General features: G+C 41.9%; 1 protein-coding gene across 4 annotated transcripts in view; it reads right to left on the bottom strand.

Annotated features, from left to right (window-relative positions):
• The window catches only part of APBA1 (amyloid beta precursor protein binding family A member 1), an 82,636-nt gene extending 63,719 nt beyond the window's left edge, over positions 1–18,917 (bottom strand). For 3 of the 4 annotated variants that reach the window (XM_031608774.2, XM_031608775.2, XM_090132647.1), the window contains exon 1: positions 18,750–18,917. The gene's annotated coding sequence lies outside the window, so the exon portion shown is untranslated. Of the gene's footprint in view, positions 1–17,902; positions 18,388–18,749 lie in introns of those variants that run through there. The other variant, XM_090132646.1, reaches the window with a different exon arrangement.
• Positions 18,918–20,651: the final 1,734 nt, after the last annotated feature.

The following is a 20,651-nucleotide window of genomic DNA, read 5'->3' as shown; positions in this document are numbered from 1 at the left end:
CTCCTCCACCTCACTGTATTCTAACCCTGTGACTAAAAAAGTCTCAAATCAAACAGTCACGTGGTAGCATATCAAAAACTCTACAATCACAGAGTTGCATACTGAAATGGTTCTTGGTACAGTCATACTAAGGTACCTGTTCCTGAAATCAGCATCAATGACATTTCCAATATTTCAAAGCATTTACCGATTTTCAGAGGCATCCACGATCACCTGGTCAGGCTTGAGTGTTCCAATATCCTTACTATTAGTAAAGTATCTCCAAGACCTAGTCTGACTTTGTGCTGTTTCAGTGGAAGCTGATTATTTATATCCTGTCAATTCAAGCACAGATTGCACGCCTGCTCTTTACCACAGCTATTTTCAGTACCCTGAATGCATCTGTGGCAGAAACAATCCCCAGAGTTCCCATATCCCTGATGTAGCTTTCCATTTCAGCACTGAGCTACTGGTATGTGCTTGCTTTTATTACACTAACTTCCTCAGAAACACCTCCCCTAGTGTGACTGTAACAACAGCTGAGACAAGTGCTTGTCTGATTCACAGTTCACAAGTCACTGTAAGAGCACATGCTGCTAACTTAGAGAAGTCTGGTAGAAATCTGATGCAGAATATGGGTGTCTCAAATAACTGTTAGTGCAATTTAAAGCCAATTTCAAGTACTCCAAAATCAACAAAACTGTCAGAGCTCCTAACATAAGAAACACGCTTCAGGTGTACATCAGTCAACAGCAGCATAATTTAGAGCCTGAACCCTTCAATATCTTAAGATTCTTTTCCGTAGTTTGCATAACGCAACTTATGGCCTAGTTAAAAATGAATGTAATGGGCAGCACTAAGTGGAATTCACTCACAAATACTGATAAACAAAATTAAAAATATAACCAAAATAATCAATTGTTAAAGGATTAACTGTTCTTGAAGAATTCTTCCTCTGGAAGCAGAATTAAAAATGTACAAGACGATAAGTCAATAAAAACTTTTTTTGCAAATATTTACAATTTTTTTTTAATGAAAAAAAGATTATTTTTCACTTTAACCCACTTTCCATGTAAATCTATTCAGTGCTGACAAAGAAATGCATCTCCAAAATCTACTTAACCATCTCCCAAAGCTTATATTCTCTGAAAATATTATATCACAGCAATGTAAGGTCTATGTTATCTTTAATATCAGTGGATACAGTATTTGAATTAAAATTATAACCAGAAAGATAGATATGAAAAATCCCACTGTTAGCCACAGTTTCATTTATAAGTGCCTCCCCACAACATTTACATAAATAAATCACAGAAATCAGCAACTGAAGCACACAAAGTGAACTGTTGCTACATACTGTCTAGATCTCAAATTCTGGTTGCACATATCCTCCCTCACTAGACAAAGAGGAGGGGAAGGGGAGGCAGCAGCTGCTCCCGACTCCTCTCAGTGGGGAATCTTCTTGGTCTGCATATACATAGGCTGCACTGAAAGTACTGCCTCCCGCTTATTTCCATGGAAAATACAACAGATACAAAAAGCACAGTAACACTCTTCGACTGAGCAAATTCTCAGCTACAAAGCACTATTTTTCAACACAGTCACCACCAAGAGCTGTGTGGTTTTGACAGCAATGAACAAGAGCCTGCATGTTGCACTCATAAAAATCTGCATCAGTGGAGGTGACCCACTGTCACCACCATGGAAACTTACCACCCACCGCCTCACTGTGCTCACATCCACAGTTTGGTTTCCAGAAACATCAATGAATGTCAGTGGAGGCCATTTTTTCCATATGGAGGAATTGAGCGACACATCGTTGCTTCAAGTGCACTTTAATGTCAGAGGCTTTTCTGACAGAGTGCCCCTCTGCTGCCTTCTGTCCTGTGGCAATAACATGTAATGAAATAATGGTAGGAAAGTTCAGCCTCTACTGCAATATCATCAACATCTGCCATTGATATTGTGAGCCAACATAATAAACAGAAGGCATTACTTTTTTGGAGCAGACCTCATAAAACATACATGTACATAAGTAACAAAACTTTAAAAATGCTTAGTAACTTTTATTCAAACAAAGAGGACCACAAAAACATAAAACTGGTGGGATATTTGACCTCATTTTTGTGAAACTAAAGAATCAGTTTGGTTTGATGGCAATGGCTGCAATTCTTTATGGGTTCTCAAGGTGTTCATCTGAGATCTCTGACAAAGTTCTGCTCTTCCTGAATTTCATCCTTGAAAACAGTTGTTCAAAAATATATGTATTGCCAAAAAAAGCAGTGACATGAGCAACTCATAACTGTGAAGGAAGGGATATTTTTCTCTAGTAAAAGAGAGCTTATAAAGGTCTGGTAAGAAGACATGACCAAGCTTTTCATTGAATAGAATGTCTGATATTAACTCTGTAAATTCCATTTGAAAATCTGCAGGTTACTTGTTTACGTCAACTTAAAACAGAGTGGCAAATATCCCAAAAAAACGATCTTATTAGAAATCCCGGATCCTGCTCTCACATCACGTTATAAAAGCAGAAAGTACAGCTGCATATTTTTTGCTGTTCACAGGACTGTGCTTAGCTAATGCATCACAATGCATACAATTATTTGTTATCCCTTGAGCTAGCACTGCACTGCACCCTCCCCTTGTCTCAATTTCAGCCCAAACAGCATTAATAGAACACCAAAGTTTGGTTGTTACTGAGTGGTAACTGCGTGTGGGTCCGGGCCAGCCTGCTCAGCAGGAAGAGTTACCAGCCATGACGGCCTGGAGCAGCAAGCAGCCATACGACTGGCTGTGCTGGGTCACACGCAGCCCACGGGTCATCAGCTGGACATATCTGGGCTATATACTTAGCTGCGTAACAGCTGTAACCAATGGTGATGTACTTCTGAAGGCAGGTTGCCACCTATACCTACAAAGTCAGACTACTGTTTAGCCCCCTGTTTCCAGCCAAAATGTAATTCATAGTGATTAATTTTTGACAGAAATAGAACAACTGAGAAGGAATAACAGAAAATTGAGCAGAAGAAATTGAGCAAACCAGGCTAGTAAATGTAAAAAGATAAAACACTTGGAAATGCAAAGAAGCTATGTATACAAATCAAAGTTTAGCACCAAACTTCTAACAAAAAAAAAGCCTTAATAGTAAGCGCATATATTCCAGTGCTTCAGGAATGCAGTCGACACCTGCAGAAACAACTTTTTCTCTCCATTTTGTCCTAATACTGAACACAGAATCATAGAATCACAGAATGGGCTGGGTTGAAAAGGACCACAATAATCATCTAGTCTCAATCCCCCTGCTATGTGCAGGGGCGCCAATCACCAGACCAGGCTGCCCAGAGCCACATCCAATCTGGCCTTGAATGCCTCCAGCAATGGGGCATCCACAGCCTCCTTGAGTCTTCTTGATGTTTAGGACAATCACATAAACCAGGAGCATGCGAGAAGGAGAGAAGACAGAATAATAAAAGCAAAGAATTAAAATCTGTACTTAATCTGTCCACAATGCTTTGTATTGTTGACACATATCTGAAAACAACTCAAAGATGAGGCAAAAGAAAGTTACAACGTCAATGCCCACTGAAGTTAAAATTATTATCTCTTAGAAAAGCTCTGAAAAGGCAATATTTAGTTTCCTTTCTACTAATCTACTTGCAGAATCAGGCACACGTGGCTGAAAACACCATGACAGCTTAGGGTAAGGATAACTATGGAGAAATTGTTCTGGTTTACTATTATAAGGAGAATAAAAATCCTTACGAGAGATGCACCATATATCATCATACTTTTGAGCATTAAAATTGTCCACTACATTTTCATATGCTAAGTAAGATAACAACCCAGAAATTTTGATAAAATATATTTTAAAAATTAAAAAGTCTGAATGGTATCTCTTTCCTAATAAGTCATGATAATACAATTGTTTTGATTATTTATATTATCATTCCTAGCACTGAAAAGGTTATACCTGAAATCACTTCAACTGTCTAGCAAGCTTATTTATAACTGAGAAGAACATGGGTTTTAATCCACTGACTGTCACCATGTAGCAACTGGTAGATGCACAAGTGCTAGTGACTGCAGGGATTCCAAATTAGATCAAAGTTCTGTTGAAAAACATTAAAAGAAAATACTTAAAATATGCAAAAAACTCTGGTTACCATTACATTCTATAACTCTTCCAAGGTAATAAAAAATACCATTCTGAAGAGCTCATTCATTTGTAAAAAACTGTGAAAAAAACATCTGTACACAGGCCATTTTGTGGGTAGGCTATCACATCTGTGAAGTACACCTGATGTTTTCATACGACTTGATACAATTCAAACAGAAACACATAGGCATAATAAATTAAGATTTTATATATTACATTGCTGATTTTCGATTAGCATTTATCAAAATGGTAATATAGAACCACAAACGGTAGTTAAGATTTACATGCTATGTATAATATTACAGTGAAAAAAATCCCTGTGATTAAATGTCTTGCAACACAGGATTTTTATGAGGTTGATAATAAACAAATAGCATGTTAAAGTGATAAAATAGTTAGTTATTTCTCACCCTTAACTTTTTAACCACTAGTCCCTTTTAAATTTATTCTATAGTGGCAGGAGTTTCAAAGTCAGTGCGTCTCCTTTAAGCTATAAGCTCCTACTACAAGAAAGGCAAACACAAGTTTGGTAGCAGTCAGCAGACCAACCTGCAGGCACAAACTGGCCCACAATGACCCAAGCACTCAGCTTTATATTATCTCCATTCTGTTTCTTAACCAATTTCATGGCTTTCTTGGAAGACATGTGGATAGAATATGAAAAGTGGGATGAAGAAGAATTGAAGCTGTAAAAGAAAGGCAAACTTCTGAAATCCTCCAAAAAAAATCAGGTTCCATGTGGCCTACTTTTGTTGACAAACATAGACCCTTGGGCAGTAGAGGATGTAACACAACATGGGTACCAACAATGAGGCAGTCATACAGAAGAAGACACTCCATCTGAATACTGTAATCTTACTGAGTACAGTTTTAATATAAGGGACTCTGCAGAAAGGTCCAAACTAACCAGAAGTGTAGCTCTGTCCCATTGCACAGAGTCCAGTTACTCAGCAAATATTTATTTGATAAATTATGGACCTGCTCAGATTTAATCTAAAACTGATTTTTTCTAAATTTTGCAATGTGTCTATTGAACCTTGCTGTTTTCTGGCAACATAAATAGGGACAAAATGACAGAAAGCAAAACATTACCTGTAGGAGTAACTACACAAGAGCATTTCTCAAACACAGAATTACAGATCTGAAAGAGACAATTCCTTGAATGGGCAGTTTCCCAATCACCTAATCACACCATGGAGAAGTCAAAAATATAGTCACAAAACAAGGCTAAATGGTGCCCCTTTCATTCGAAAAGCAAAAAAAAAAAAAAAAAAACAAACAAGCAAACAAAACAAAACAAAAAACCAAACCAAACAAGCCTTAATAATATCAAAATTGCCTTAAAGCTGCACAGAGTGCCAGCTGACTGGTTTCTGAGATTAGGGTGTGTTGATTTTTTGTTGTTGTTATTGTTGGGTTTGGTTTGTTGGTTTACAGAAACACTTGATGATCAAAATCAAAAACTTACAGCAAATCCTTCCAGAACTGGAATCAAAACTACCTACACTAAAAAGAGAGGCAGAACAGTAATAAAGTCACTTCGGTACCTGAAGCCTGAAGACTTAGATATTATACTATCAAGGAAACAGTCTCTTCAGATCTATTCACCTCTCTCTGTGTGCATGTATTCCTTGAGCTACACGCTGGTATACACATTTGTAAAAAGCTATCCTTGCTACTGAATTCATCATCTTCTGGAACTTATTTTCCACATCTTGCAACGAACCTTCAAACAAATACAAAATTAGAATACAAAATTAGAATACAAAGTTAACCTCAAGCTATCCATGGATACAGGCAGCATCTTGTTCTCAGCTACACCAATGCAAATACTGAGTTGAAAATGGTACTCATCAACTGAGCCATTTTGAATTTAAAAGAGTGCAAGCATGAGAAGAGTGTTGGTATATGGTTTCCAACATGAAGAAAGAGTTACTTAAACAGATTTTGAGAGCAGTTCCAAAAGGGCAATGTGGAAACTTGCTTTCAGAATAGCTTCCAAATAAAGTACAGGTACATCCTTTAGGGATGTTCACAAAGCCACTGTGACATCTCCATTTAGTCAGAAGTAAGCCTTCTGACAGTAACAAACGTGGATTAAATACTAAGCATAGACATACAGATGATTCTAAATATATGTAACTCCACAAAATTGAATATAGCTTTGCATCACTCTCATGATTACAGCAGAATACAAAGATGTAAATCAGCTGTCTTTCTTTCCTCATTAGAATTATTGCTTTTTCTAAATTCAAGGGAAAATCTCTGTCTGGGGCTTGGCTAGTTACCCTAGAAACAGATCAGATCCTCAGATGCTATTTCCTACTCACATACTGTTCCAAATTCCAGAGGATTTGTAATCCTGGGATATTCAGGAAGAAAATCCCACTTAAAGAAGCAATAGTTAAATTCAGAAAGAATGTTCTTGATAATACCTTTCACTTTCTCTAATTTTCATCTCAGAGATTTGGATGTCACTGCTCAAAATAGCCTCAGCTGCTGTTCAGGGCTTCCTAATGTCACCTTCTGCCAGTCTACTCATCGCTCTGAAAACAGCAGTGTAATGTGCTTCTTTATGGGACACTTCCAGAAGCAATTAATGGAAGTGTAAGCAGAAGCCTGCAACATGGCCATAACTATCAAAATATACTAAGAGCTGCTTGATACAGAAAAGGTAATCTCCTACATGTAGAGAGGATTATTGATTCATTATTTCTACCCTTACTCCCCAACAACAAAGCAGCACTTTAATCTTTTTGGTCATTCCGCACAGAAACAAACACATAGAAGGACATTTAGAAATGTCTTCAATTACCAACTTCCAGACATTTGTAGGACTTTGCACACAATGCACACAGAAGCTAAGTCTTTACAAAAGCTTCAGTGGATTTAGCCAAGTCACAGAAGACTATGAATTCTTTAAGAATAAGCTCTAGGCATCAAGCAGTTGTACTGTAATCACACGTTTTGTATTTATTAAAAAGACAACATTAACATTACTTTAAATGTTGTAGATTCCAAAAGTCACAAACTCTAGACCTGAGCTGCCTGTCCATTCAACATAAAACTGCAAATGCACCTCCCCCCACTGTCTTGATGATTGCTAATCTGAGTTGCAATGCAGCAACAATAACAGCATTTATCAGGTTTAGAGAACAAAAACAAATGTTGACAATTCCCTGGCTCATCTTCCAGCCAGAATTCAAATTCATGCAGGAAAAAATGACTATTTCTGTTTTGCGTTGTGCACACAGAGCTTAATGCGCTCAGACTTGGAGACTTCCAGGATGTTGCTGCTGAACTTCAAGCCATGAAGCTGCAGTGTGTCTTTGAACGCCTCCAACTATTAACAAGAGGCAAAAGAAGCACAGCCACCATGAAGCACAGGAGACAGGCACACCACCAGCAGAGCACATAATTTCTCTGTTTCAACAAGCAGGCTTCCACATCAGACAGCATCAAACAAAGCCTTTGCAGTCACCTCAACAGAGTGAGCAATGCACACACAGTACATGGCAACTGAGACCATGCTATCTTCTCCACCCCACTTCGCTGTTCTTCCAGTCCCAAACATCTGCAAAAGTTTCACAGAGCTTTAAAAAGCAGGATAAATCCTAAAGATCTCAAAATGTAACAGAGTCTGCTCCATACTGTTGCATGAGATTGTACTTCTTCAGTTCTGACTCAAAGCTTAGGCTCTTCTTTGGTTAAAAAATGAATTTTAGAAGTTGAGAGAGGTAAAGAATAGAATTTTAGATCTGTTAAATCATAAAATACTCATAAGTAAAAAAAAAAAAAAAAAAAAAGCAGTTCCATTCTTAGTAGATTCAGGAAATTAGTCAATTCAATTAGATACTTTAATATAATTTCCTCAATTCTGAGTAGTACTGAAGCCACAATACCAGTTCTAAACAGCTACAATAATACCATTTGCAATTTGCAATCTTACCATCCAGCAGTCAGGCCTGATGTCTGATTATCGTCTGGGCAAGTACAGATTGTGATGGCTTAATTGGCCACACTGCTCACTCTGCCTGCTGAGGGTTTAAAGGTGATGGGTAAAATGCATAAATGGAGGTGTATTACAAAGAGTATCATGAAATTCAGCATGATTAATCAGACAGCCACATCCACAGAAATAATGATAATCACTCTTCAATTAATAATGAGCATTTGCCACAATGACAGATTTGAAGATAGAAATAAGGCAATGAGGATCCCCAGAACTACAACAGTATTGCTTGAACCACCCACACGGATGCAAGATAACCAAAATAGCTTAGTAGATCAAAATGTCTTGCAATCACAAAAACAACTCCATCATTTCAGAAGAGAAAAAAAAGTTATGTACAAGGGCTGCTCTTTAAAGTAATGCCTCCCATTTCATTATGTCAGCTCACGACATCAGTGGCAGATGCTGGTGATACAGGGGCAGTAGAGTAGATCTTTAAAATCCAAAATTTTTAATGGAAACTTATGCTCCAAGACTGGAAACTTGCTACTAAGATTCTAACACTGCCCCCCAACATCTCTCCCTGAATTCTTTTCTATCTCCCTTAGGTCAAAATTAAGCAGAAGTTGCTATTTTTCTCACAATGGCCATTTGAAACCACCATACCTGGACTTCTGATGCATTTCATTTCAAAGAGAATAAAAAATGATTTTACTTGTGTTAAAACTAAATGTAATTTTCAGAGGAAGACTGATAACCCAATTTCTTCTCAAAATTACTATCATTATTTTCTTGATAGTTTATAAAAGTTTACAAAAAAAAAAGACAATGCTTGTTTCTGCAATCCAGGAACACATCTCATCTGCCTTTAATAAATCAATAAAACAGCACAAGTTCTTGTACAAATCAGTGCACAATCACAGCTGCAACAAAAGAACTTCCTCTGCCAACCAAACATACAAAAGTGCCACGTACTTAACATGTAGTTCTTAACAAGAGAAACTGTGTCCACATCTCTCACAATGAGGTTTTCTCATTCTGCAAGTCAATGCGCACCTTTATTTGAAGTAGGAAAAAAACAAACATCGTCTTATTCACATGTAAGTATGGATAGATACCATCCCAACAAATACCACTCAGCATTATTAAAAAATCCAACTATAAAACTGCTTTGATTTCTTCGATAGTAAATTCAGTAAAATTCAGGAAAAGAGAACTGAAAGATTTATCCCCCACGTTATAGTACCAGAGCAACACAGAACCACACACTGCCAGGCCTTTAATATGAGAAGACAGATTTATTTAGATACCCTGGGCTTCTAACTGCAGACAGTGAAGCAGTTCCTGTCAAAATAGTGAAGCACCTGTCAATTTTTATGCCCCAAGGTTTACCCATTAATCCAGTTCATAATTCTTCAACAACTGCCAAGAGATAGAGGTTGTTTTTTTTTCCTGAAAATAAATGCTTCTGGAGCGTGTCCAGAGAAGGGCAACAAAACTGGTGAGGGGTCTGGAGCACAAGTCTTATGAGGAACAGCTGAGGGAGCTGGGATTGTTTAGTCTGGAGAAGAGGAGGCTCAGAGGAGACCTCATTGCACTCTACAACTTCCTGAAGGGAGGCTGTGATGAGGACGGGTTTGGCCTCTTCTCCCATGCAAGAAACAGGACCCAAGGAAATGGCCGCAAGTTGCACCAGAGGAGATATAGGTTAGACATGAGGAATAACTCTTTCTCTCAGAGAGTGGCCAGGCACTGGAATGGCTGCCCAGGGAGGTGGTGGAATCGCCATCCCTGGCAGTGCTCAAGAGGCGTCTGGATGAGGAGCTGCAAGATATGGTTTAGTTTGTGGTAGCAATGGTAATGAGCAGACAGTTGGACTGGATGGTCTTACAAGTCGTTTCCAACCTTGTGATTCTATGATTCTAAATGAAATGCACATCCAGACACGTGAACTCACACAATGTTCTTTCCATGTCTCCTCCACAGGTTCAGCAGACCCTGCTCAAAGCAGTACCTCCTAACCGTGAACCACTGCACACAAAATCCACCGTTATATCACTGCTTTTTCATGTGGAATCTGTCACATTCACTGGGAACTCATGAATGGAGCTTCACTTATTAAAGTGGGAAATTGAGCTTTGGGGTAAAAAGGAACAAGTGGACGTAATTATGACATAACTTACAAGCCAGACATTGATGGATGGGAATTAAAAAAAAAAAAAAAAAGAGGACTAAATCCCCACCATACACAATCCAAACACACTTAAAATACACAGTACCTACAACAAAGCATGAACAGGTACACCAGACACAATATGAAACACATCTGTGAGACCACCTTATACACCTTGCCACAAGGATGACCCATGGGTAGATGAATCTGAAAGATGACAATGCTATCATGCCTTATAAGAAGGAATTCCATATTCACGTGCAACACTTGAAGACAGGAAAATAAAATCATAATAAGCACACACAAAGGTTTTCTCACAGGTATCTGAGACTGAAGGAACCAAGATTAAAGATAATCCTGGAAACCCAAACAAAAGCATTTCTATCAAGTCCCTAAACAAAACAGGAAACAATACTGCTGCCATCTCATAAAAAGCAAGGTGAAATCAGTATATCTTCACTGCAGTATTGCTTCTGGCATTCAAATGCTTCCTCATAAGCAACAGGGTCAAAAATCTAATCAGTTCTGTGTCAGTGCTTGGTGAGCTATGAACATCAATAAGAAAAGATTTGGGAACCATTAACAGGAGAATTCAGAAACCACTGTCTATGAGAAAAGCACACCACACAGTAATGCTTTCAGCTGTTGAGCAACAGACCAAGATGACTAAAATTCTCAGGTTTTAGTCTCCTCAACAGAAAATGTGTTCCAGATATGCATCCTTGAACTTTAACAGGTAATCTGCTAAGAAAAGACTTAAAATAGCAGACTTACTCCTTGCAAAATAATAGTGGTGATTTCCAGGGGGATTTCTCCCTCTTGATGAAAAAAGAACTCACCCTCCATGATTAATTTTTTTTTAATGGCTGTGGCCACGGGATCTTAGGCTATTCTTAAAAGATTTTGTAAAAAAAATAAGCAGACTTCAGAAATTATAAAAATTTGAATATATAAAATACAAGAACACGTACTTTCTATACTGTACAAAGTCCCCTTTATGTATTTAGCTTTTGCAAATATCACTGCAAATATGAGAAAACTCAACTCACTGACATGCTGCATCATCAAAATGCATCAAATGGATGCTGCAATTACACACTATCACTTCCCCATTTCCCTCCTCCAGATGCAATGTAAATTTTAAAGAGCAACTACAAATGTCAGCATTGAAAATCATGTGTAATTACTTACCTACCTGAGCATAATCACTACTCCAGTTACTTAACCAATAATAATGGCACAATTTGGTGTTGATTCTGGAACCATTTACAGAACCATATCACCACAATATTTGTGAGGCTTTTTACCATGCTGAAGACAGAATTACATGCCGTTTCACACTGTTTTTTCTAAATAACCTCTCCCTGCCATTAAGCTGACACAAGCTCCTCTGAATGGGAATGAATATGTGGCTGACTACTTATGCTTCTCTGCATTTTCAGCACCCCAATTTCTCCTCTTTGGGAAAAATAAAATTAACCAGACCTCTCCCTTCACACTCTTCTTTCCCTTATGCTCTCACTGCATTACTTTCCACCTCACCTTTCAATCTCTGCAGCTAGACAGACAGACCACAAAACCTGACCCTGTTTGCTCTGCCTAACGCTCAATTGGTGACACCAGTAGAAAACCCTCGTGCAAGTGGACTTCCTGCCAGCTTCCAATGAAACTGCAGCCATAAATTGCTGTTTTGCATGGAGACCCTTCAGTACAAGCACAGTCCCTTTATTCAAACCCACCACTGTTTTAAACTACTTATAAACAGCCACAAACAACTTGACAGCATGCTACCTCTAAGAGATTTGGAAGAACTGATGACAACCTGTTTACAAACGTGTCTTCTCCTTGCCCTGAAATTCACACACAGACTTGGGCATTGTTGAATACTGACTTGGATCCACTAAAACAGTGAGTTTTACCTGGATTATCCAGTGTGTCCACTGTCCAGCATCCTACAACAGCTACAAAGCCAACCCAAAAAAGCAGTCACCAAGGCTTGTGTGATCCTACACCATACTAACAACTTTAGATATTGCAAAAAGCCTTAAAGAAGCATGATTTCATCATGGATCAGAGAAATGCAAAGACCTCAATAGGTGGGGTGAGCAAACGGACAGCAGAATTGCATCCAGCTGCAGGAGCTTAATCTTTCAGGGGCATATCTGTTTGGTTTTTTTTTAATGCTCTAAGCCTTAATAACAGAGACGCAGAACATTATAAATACAAAATAATAACAGGTTTTTTTAGTGCACTTTCACCTTCCTATCCATTTAACCTCCAACAGACCGAAAAAATATCTCTCTTTCTTACATCACAAAAATTCCTTATCATAACCCTTGAACTCCTTCCCTGTGATTCCAGATGCAAGATACCTTCAAAAGAACAGCACATACTCTTTACTGCTTCCATAATCTTTTAATATGTAGTCTTTCCACACTGCCAGTTCAAAATTCTTCTATCCACCATAAAGGGACAGTTCTTCCTTAGACAGATCTTCTCTGAGAAATATTCTGTTATTTACTGCTTAAAGGCTATCATATAATCATATAATCACCAAGGCTGGAAAAGACCTACAAGATCATCCAGCCCAACCTTCCAGCTATCACCCATAGTTCTCACTAGAGCAAGTCCCTCAACTATTAAGATTATTAAGAACTAGGTTCCAGAAACATCTGCAATCTCATCACCAATGCAGCAGAAGACGTGACATAATGTCCCACATCACTGAGGTACCTCAGAGGCACCGCATACATCAGTGCAATTCTCCAATCTAAAATAAGCACTGATTTAGGCAGACAGTATATTCCACAATTATTTTTAGGAAGATCTGCTTGCTTTTTTCTTCAGCCAAAAATTTTGTTCAAGAAATATTTTGGCTGCAAACCACTGACCAAAATAATGAGATCAGTAGCTAACTAGAAATAATAGTTATTTTCAGTGAAGCAGTTGGACTTGTATCCAGAACATTTTGATGAATTGCACATTGCAGTATTAAATGTCTAACTGCTGACATGCAGATATGTGTCTACAGAAGACAGATGTGTCTTCTGTAGTCTTAATTACATCTACATTTACATTCAAAACCAGTTTGGCCTAACTTGAAATACTATCATTCAACCTTTATAGTTTTCTTAAATAAAGAAATAAAAAGTCATCCAAGTGTGTGTTAAGCTAATTAACTGCTTAAGTGTTTCCTCCCAGTGAGGAAGGAAGAATGAACTTGCACGTCACTTTTACCTACAGATAAAATTGCTGGACCTAAAGCCAGCATGGCCCAAAGAGGTTGCACACTGCAACAGGTGAGAACCACACAACTGATGTGAGATTTCAAACAAAGCCTAAATCACCCAGACATTGTCAGACATAAGTTTGTGGCAAAATGGCTGGCATCTAGAAAGCCCATATGCTGAAGCTGACCAGAACCACCACCACCAGGCACAGAGCAGCCCTCTCTCTGCTCCGAAGGCAGGCAGGCTGCTCAGCCACCTCTCCTTGCTATGCTCATAGCCCGAGCACCTTCCTGTAGGAAGAACCTGACAAGGACTTTAGGATTTGCTCATTGTTACGTTCTTATGAAATGAAATTAAGCATGCCAAAATCTGAATGATGTCATGGCAATCTTGTAAGTGGATTACATTAATCATTTATCAGCAAGGCAAGATAATAATTGAGTGAGAGCAGAACCTGGAGTTTATCCCTATTTAGCACTCGAAGACAAAGGGTACAACAGCTGAGGATATAAGAAACACAAATAACGTGCATGAAGAGGATTTTTATAATGTCCAGTAAGATATACTGAAATTACAAAGCTACAGATTTTTTCTACACAGGATCTTCTATTTAACACAGACTATTACAGGAGATTTTCTTAATCGGCTAAAAGGTGACTGCACAACACACAACTAGAAGGAAAACATCTTAATAAATCTTTCATTAAAAAAAAACAGGGATCAAATTTTTAACATGTTACAACACAACTGAAAACAAAAATGTTTCCTGAATTTTGGGAAGCTATTTCCTCACTTCTGATAGTCTTACAAGTCCAATTTAAAAAAAGCAGGTGATTGTCATGTGATCAGACCGCCATACAGCAAATATACCTGCATGACAGCCTGTGGAGAACAAATGCAGTAGGACAGATCTGAAAAACAGAGCCAAGGCGAGGTGACCACTGTTTCCTACACAAGGCAAGCACCCTCTGCAGCAGCCTTGGGCTCAACAGCAGCAGCAGAGCCAGCGGCACCCAGCAGGGCCTGCTCAGAGAAAAGCCCAGACTCAGAGCACAGCCTCCTGCTCACCGGCTGCAAGCAGAACCTTCTGCACATTGTTGTTATTTCTGACTCCCCCAGAGAAGCAACACCTCAATTCCAATTTCAGACATGAGCAAGCCAAGCCCTACACATATTGTGTGTGTGCACCTTCTGTCTCAGTCACCCAGTTTGAGCAGAGTTGAGATCAGATGACATTCAGGGATCCTTTCCAGCTTATATTATTCCTATGACCATAAAAGAGCTGGTGTAAGAAAGCTGTTAAGAAAAAAAATAAAACACCCACAGTTCCCCACACACATCCCACAGACGGTTCCAATTTCCCACCCCAGCAGCAGAGACTGTACCCACTCTCCCCAAATCCATTGCATCAGGCAATGTACTTAAAACAACTGGTTCTGTCTGCTTACTGGATCTAAAGTGCATTACAGAGAACATTAACTTTTATTTCAGCCCAAGGAAGACCCAGACATAGACCTCTGCTTGCTGCTGCCTCCTCCATCAACTAATATGAATGTCAGTTCATTTTTTAAAAACACTTTTCTAATTAAGGTTTATCTAGGGAGTTGGACTCAACGATCTCTTGAGGTCCCTTCCAACCCTGAGATTCTGTGATTCCATGTGATTCTACTTAAGACCACAGAAGCAGCACAATTTCTAACCTGATTGAACTTCCATCAGAATACATATTGTACAAATGCACAGTGATAGTAATGCTGTCACAAATTGCAACGCACAGATCAGAATGGGTTATAAAAAAAAATGAATAAAATCTTAGAAAAACTTAGTAAGTTGAAAAGATAAATTAACCCAGGAAGGATTCAGCCAAAAAATCCAAGGATATGCTATCACGTCCTTGGAATTTGCGATGTTTACCAACAGATTTTTCATGATGCATCTCACTCTTAAATCTCATTTTGACCTCATGTATGATAAGGTGGCTGCTGACTTGCAGAGGGTAGTTTTTACTCAACTGTTCGTTTAAACGAAGAAAAAAAAAAAAAGCAAATAATACTTAATTGCTGGCTTATAGGCAAGATTTGATAGACCAAACAGATAATCTGTGATGGCATGGGAGATGGGCATATATCTAAAAAAGACTTTAAAACATCCCATATATTTTAAACATTCTAAATTGCATAGATTTCACAGATCATCTCCTTTTGCTGAGCTACAGAAAAAGCACAAATTCCTGCTGTGGTCAACCTCAACTAGAATTTTCATTGCTTTCAATACCCATAATCCATTTCTTCCACTAGTTTCCTTTCTAATGTACAAAATCCCACTACTTATCAGCAAATAGCTCTTCTTGCAGTCTTATTAGATGACAAAAAAATCTTAAGAATAACGTCTAAAATTACACGGATCATCATCTAGGCAACACCTTTTAGGACATGATCCTGTGATCCTGTCATTACAACAAGATGGACTAGGCGGACATAACACAGTTATGCCCCTTTTCCCAAAAGCATCTCCCTACAGGCTCCTTGGAACCAGTCTCATTTCCTCATTGCTTACATCAGGATGAATCCTTCCCCAAAAACGGAGTCTGTTCTGCAGCCCTGGAGTGCCCTGAAGGAAGTCCTCTGCCACCTGCAACTGCTCTTTGTTTCAGTTCCCATATTCATAGCTAGTACTGATCAGAATGAGGACAGGGATCACCAAAATGGCTGTCTATGTGAAAGCAACAAATAGAGATTATTCCCTAGATTCTTCTAGTAAAACAACAAACACAAACACATGACCTGTTTTTTTTTTTTTTTACGAACACAGTCTCATGCAGTGGAAGCAGAAAAATACCACTGCACTTCTCTGAGCAGCTGGCTTATCAAATCAGTCAACAGTATGAAACAAAACAATCAATCTGTTCTTCAAAAACCTTTAACCCCTACACAATATGTATTATACACAATCTGTTAGAAATAACGAGCACAGGGTTGCTTGCTAGATCTCTGATTAAGCAGAAATCTTCATCTTCTGTAAAATGAGAAAACCACATTCAAAAATGCATTACCAGAACATCAATGCTCGACTTAAATCAACAGTAATAGGATCTCATTCAAAGTTAAGCCTCAATTAATCTAGCTGCATTGCTTATGGACAATGTTTACTACGCTGTCTGAAGTGTTTCTATTTTTCTAATTTTTTGGGGAGGGGCGAGGTAGAGGGGAAAAGAAAAGGTCTAATTCTTCTAATTCATAATCTAACATAAATCCAAAACAGCTACTGTCAATAGCCATCAATTTGTGTGCTGAGCAAAGAAATGTGAAATTGGATCTTTAAATGTTGAGGCAAACAGATACAAGCAGAAAGCCTGATCACCTGCTTTCATGACTCCAAAGCTTATTCTATTTTTTAAAGGGATTGCTAGTTTGGATACTAACCCTGAAAGTACGCAGATGCATTAACACCCCAAGGCCAACCTTCCCGGCCAACATTTCTGGACTTACTGTTCCACTTCCCTGCCTTATTTGCCAGAAATACTAATGCACACTGAGATGACCTCAAACCAAATAACTAAAATACTGCACATGAACAATCACACTGACCTATTAAAAACACAAAACAAAAAGCTCAGCAAAAGACTCCATGTTTTCGTACCTGCATGTCTTTCATGTGATTCCAGAGCTCATGAGCACTGCTTCTAAGAAATAAAAACTAACTGTGCCTAAAAGATGGGCACAGCTTTCATACTGCAGGCTTTCTGAGTTCAAGAATGCAAACACTGTACATGACTGTGGCTCAAAATGGTATCAATGAAATCAGAAGTCAGTTCCCTGCCCAACTAAACTGCATTTATAACCAAAGGGCCAATCTGTGCATATCTTTATTTCCACAGGCTTGTGAGAGACCAGCTCAACAGTCTGAAAAGCATTTATATTTTAAGTAAAAATGATGCTTTAATGCAAGATGAATGCTTCAAGATGCAACTCACAGTGCCCAAGAAAAACTCGGATCAATAAACAGCACGACCAGTACTATACAGCTGACCTTGAGTTGCCATTACTTTGTGAAAATCAGGTTAGCCTCAAATCTCACAGATTCCCCAACTTGGGTCACACCGCTCCAAGGGAGGCAGGCTGCTTTTAGCTCCGTTTCACATTTCAGCCATTGAACACGTACAGCACCCTTCCCAAAGTGCATTAGGATGATGCATTTTCTGCTCTTGTCTTTTCCACGGTCTCCCACTACAGCTCGCGTGACACTCAGTTTCTGGGTATCAGTACGCACTAACGCACCGCAGAACCTTCAGCCGCCCATCACCTTCATGCACTGAGCTGCAGGGCAGCTCCTCCCCACCGCCTGACACGGCAAAATGTAGATGTGTCCCTCGCTTTTTGTTATCTGCACATCACTAAGACGGAACACACCTGGAGAACGAGCAGGTTCTTTGTCAGTCTAGGAAAACAGGGTGCTGCTGCCTGTTTCGGCCACGGGGCCGCAGAGGCAGGTGCAGCCGGCTTGGATTCGACGGCAATGCAGCAGAAGCTGAGGTACTGTGACAGGGATATTTTCCAGGGCAAGCAGCCGGAGTCCCGCAGGCCGCATCCGCGAAGCAGACGCAAAATCGCCGCGGCACCGGGCGAGCTGCCGTCAGCGGGCACAGCGCGATGCGTGCGCACCAGCGAGCAGAAACGCGGTACCCCGGCCTGCCCTACGCCCGCAGCAGCTCCGTGCAGCACAGCCGGCGGACATCCCTCCGCTCGCTCAGCAGCCGGCTCTGAAACCAACTGCAATCCTACGGCCCCCACAGCGGATTTCCCCGCCCCAGATGCGAGGCCCGAGCTCCCGCATTCCCTACGAGGCGGGTTTATGTACGAGGGCGGCAGCGCAGCCCTGCCCGGACCGTCCCTGCTAACGCTGATCCTTCCAGAAAGAGCCGCAGAGCGCGGAGCCACCGCAACCCCGCCATGTCCGGGCCCGCCGTCTCCCCGTGAGCCGCAGCCCCGGGCACCGCAGCCTGCCCGCCTCTCCCTGCCGCCGGGCACGGGGCGCGGGGGAGGAGGGGCGGCTCCGCAGCTCGGCCCGAGCGGGATGCACGCGTCGGCCGCCGCAGCGCAGCGCCGAGTCGAGCCGAGCCGGCCGCCAGCCCGCGCCCACCCGCCCCCCGCCGCACCTCTCCCGGCCGCTCCCCGCTCGCGGTCCCTCCCGCAGCCGCGCCGCCGGGCACCGCCGAGCGGGGTCCCGCGCCCGGGCCTCGGCCCGACCCCTCCGCACCTGGTGCGGGTCCGCGCCGCCTCCTCACCACGCAGGGCGGCTCCGGCGGGGCTGGCAGCGCAGCGCGGGGCGGACAGCCCGGCAGGCAGCCTTTCCTCCCGCCACCATCTTCCTCCGGCCGCCGCCCCCGCCGCCAGCACCGCCCGGCACGGCCCCTCCCGCCGCTCCGCACCGCCCTTCGCGTCAGCGCGTCCGCCGCCGCCCTCCTGGTCCCGCGGCGGTGCGGGGCGGTGCCGCCATCACGGGCCGCGCCGGTGGGAGGCGAGGAGATGGCGGCCGCCGGGCCGGGCTGCCCGGACGCCCCCGCCGGAGAGCGGGCTGAGCCCGGCCCGGGGCCCGACCCTGCCGCGGGGGGAACAATGGCTGCCGGGGCGAGGCAGGATGGCGCACCTGGCGCCAAGCCCCGGGGCAGCCCTTCCCGCCCGGCGGCGAGCTTGCACCGAGACGGTGCGGCTCGCTGCTGCACGCGACTGCTTGCTCCCTGTTCACACATACAAACGTAGTATTAATCATAGGATGTCAAGAGTTCGAAGAGAGCCATTAAGGATCGTCGAGTCCAACGCGTGGCTCCACACAGAACCACCCGAAACACAAAACCATGTATGGCTAAGAGCGTTGGCAGCTTGGTGCTGTGACCACGGCCTACGGGAGACCTGTCCCAGCACCCAAAGGTGGCGAACCATTCCCTGACCCCCAGCCTGACACTCCCCTGACGCAGCTCCATGCTGTTTCTTAGTGTCATATCACTGTCACCAGAAAGCAGAGCCCAGTGCTGCCTCTCCACTCCCTATGAGGAGCTGTAGGCTGTCATGAGGCTGCCTGCTCAGCCTCCTCTGCTCTGGGCTGAACAAGCAAACCAAGAGACCTCAGCCACTCCTCGTGTGTCTTGCCCTTTAGACCCTTCACCATCTCCGTAGCTCTGCTTTGGACTACAAAAGTTTTACGCCCTTTTTGAACTGCGGTGCTCAAAACTGCACATGGTACTCCAGATGAGGACACACCAGTGCACTGCAGAGAGGGACAGCCCCTTCCCTTGAAAGGCTGGCAGTGCCATGCTTGGTGCACCCCAGGATACAGTTAGCCTTCCTGGCTGCCTGTGCACACTGCTGGCTCATATTCAACTTGCTGTCAACCAAGACCCCCAAATCTGTTTCAGCAAGGCTGCTCTCCAGACTCTCATCTCCCAGACTGTATGTATAGCCAGGGTTGCCCCTTCCCAAGTGTAGGATCTGGTACTTGCTCTCATTCAAATTCATGTGGCTCATGACTAGGCAGCTGTCTATTTTGTCTAGATCTCTACAAGATCTCTACTCCCTCGATGGAACCAAAGATGGAGCCGGACACTGCATCTGTAGTGCAGACTGTAAACAGCTATTGTAATTGCTTCCCTGAGTTACTGCTCTTATGCTTTACAGTGATTCCACATACATAGAATGCTAAAGTCCTTGAAATAGTGCCTTACATGTATGGTATTTAAAGCAACATGGCTAGATAGTAATGACTAAAATAAATTTCCCTACAAGGAAAGAGCTGGGAGAGCTGGGGCTGCTCAGCCTGGAGAAGACATGGCTCCAAGGAGACCTGATAGCAGCCTTTCAGTATCTAAAGGGGGGTGGTAAGAAAGAAAGACTCTTTAGCAGGGTCTGTTGTGATAGAACAATGGGAAATGGTTTCAAACTGAAGGAGAGGAGATTTAGATTACATATAAGGAAGAAGTTTTTTACAGTACGAGTGGTAAAGCACTGGAACAGGTTGCCAACAGGTTGACCAGAGAGGTGGTCAGTTCTCCATCCTTGAGACATTCAAGGCCAGGCTGGACAGAGCTCTGAGCATCCTGTTCGAGCTGTAGGTGTCCCTATTCATTGTACAAGAGTAGAACAGATGATCTTCAAAGGTCCCTTC

Source organism: Phasianus colchicus, chromosome Z, assembly GCF_987193195.1.
Source record: "Phasianus colchicus chromosome Z, bPhaCol1.hap1.1, whole genome shotgun sequence".
Taxonomy (NCBI): Eukaryota; Metazoa; Chordata; class Aves; order Galliformes; family Phasianidae; genus Phasianus; species Phasianus colchicus.
Note: the sequence above shows the minus strand (reverse complement) of the source record. Positions and strands in the feature narration are given on the sequence as shown.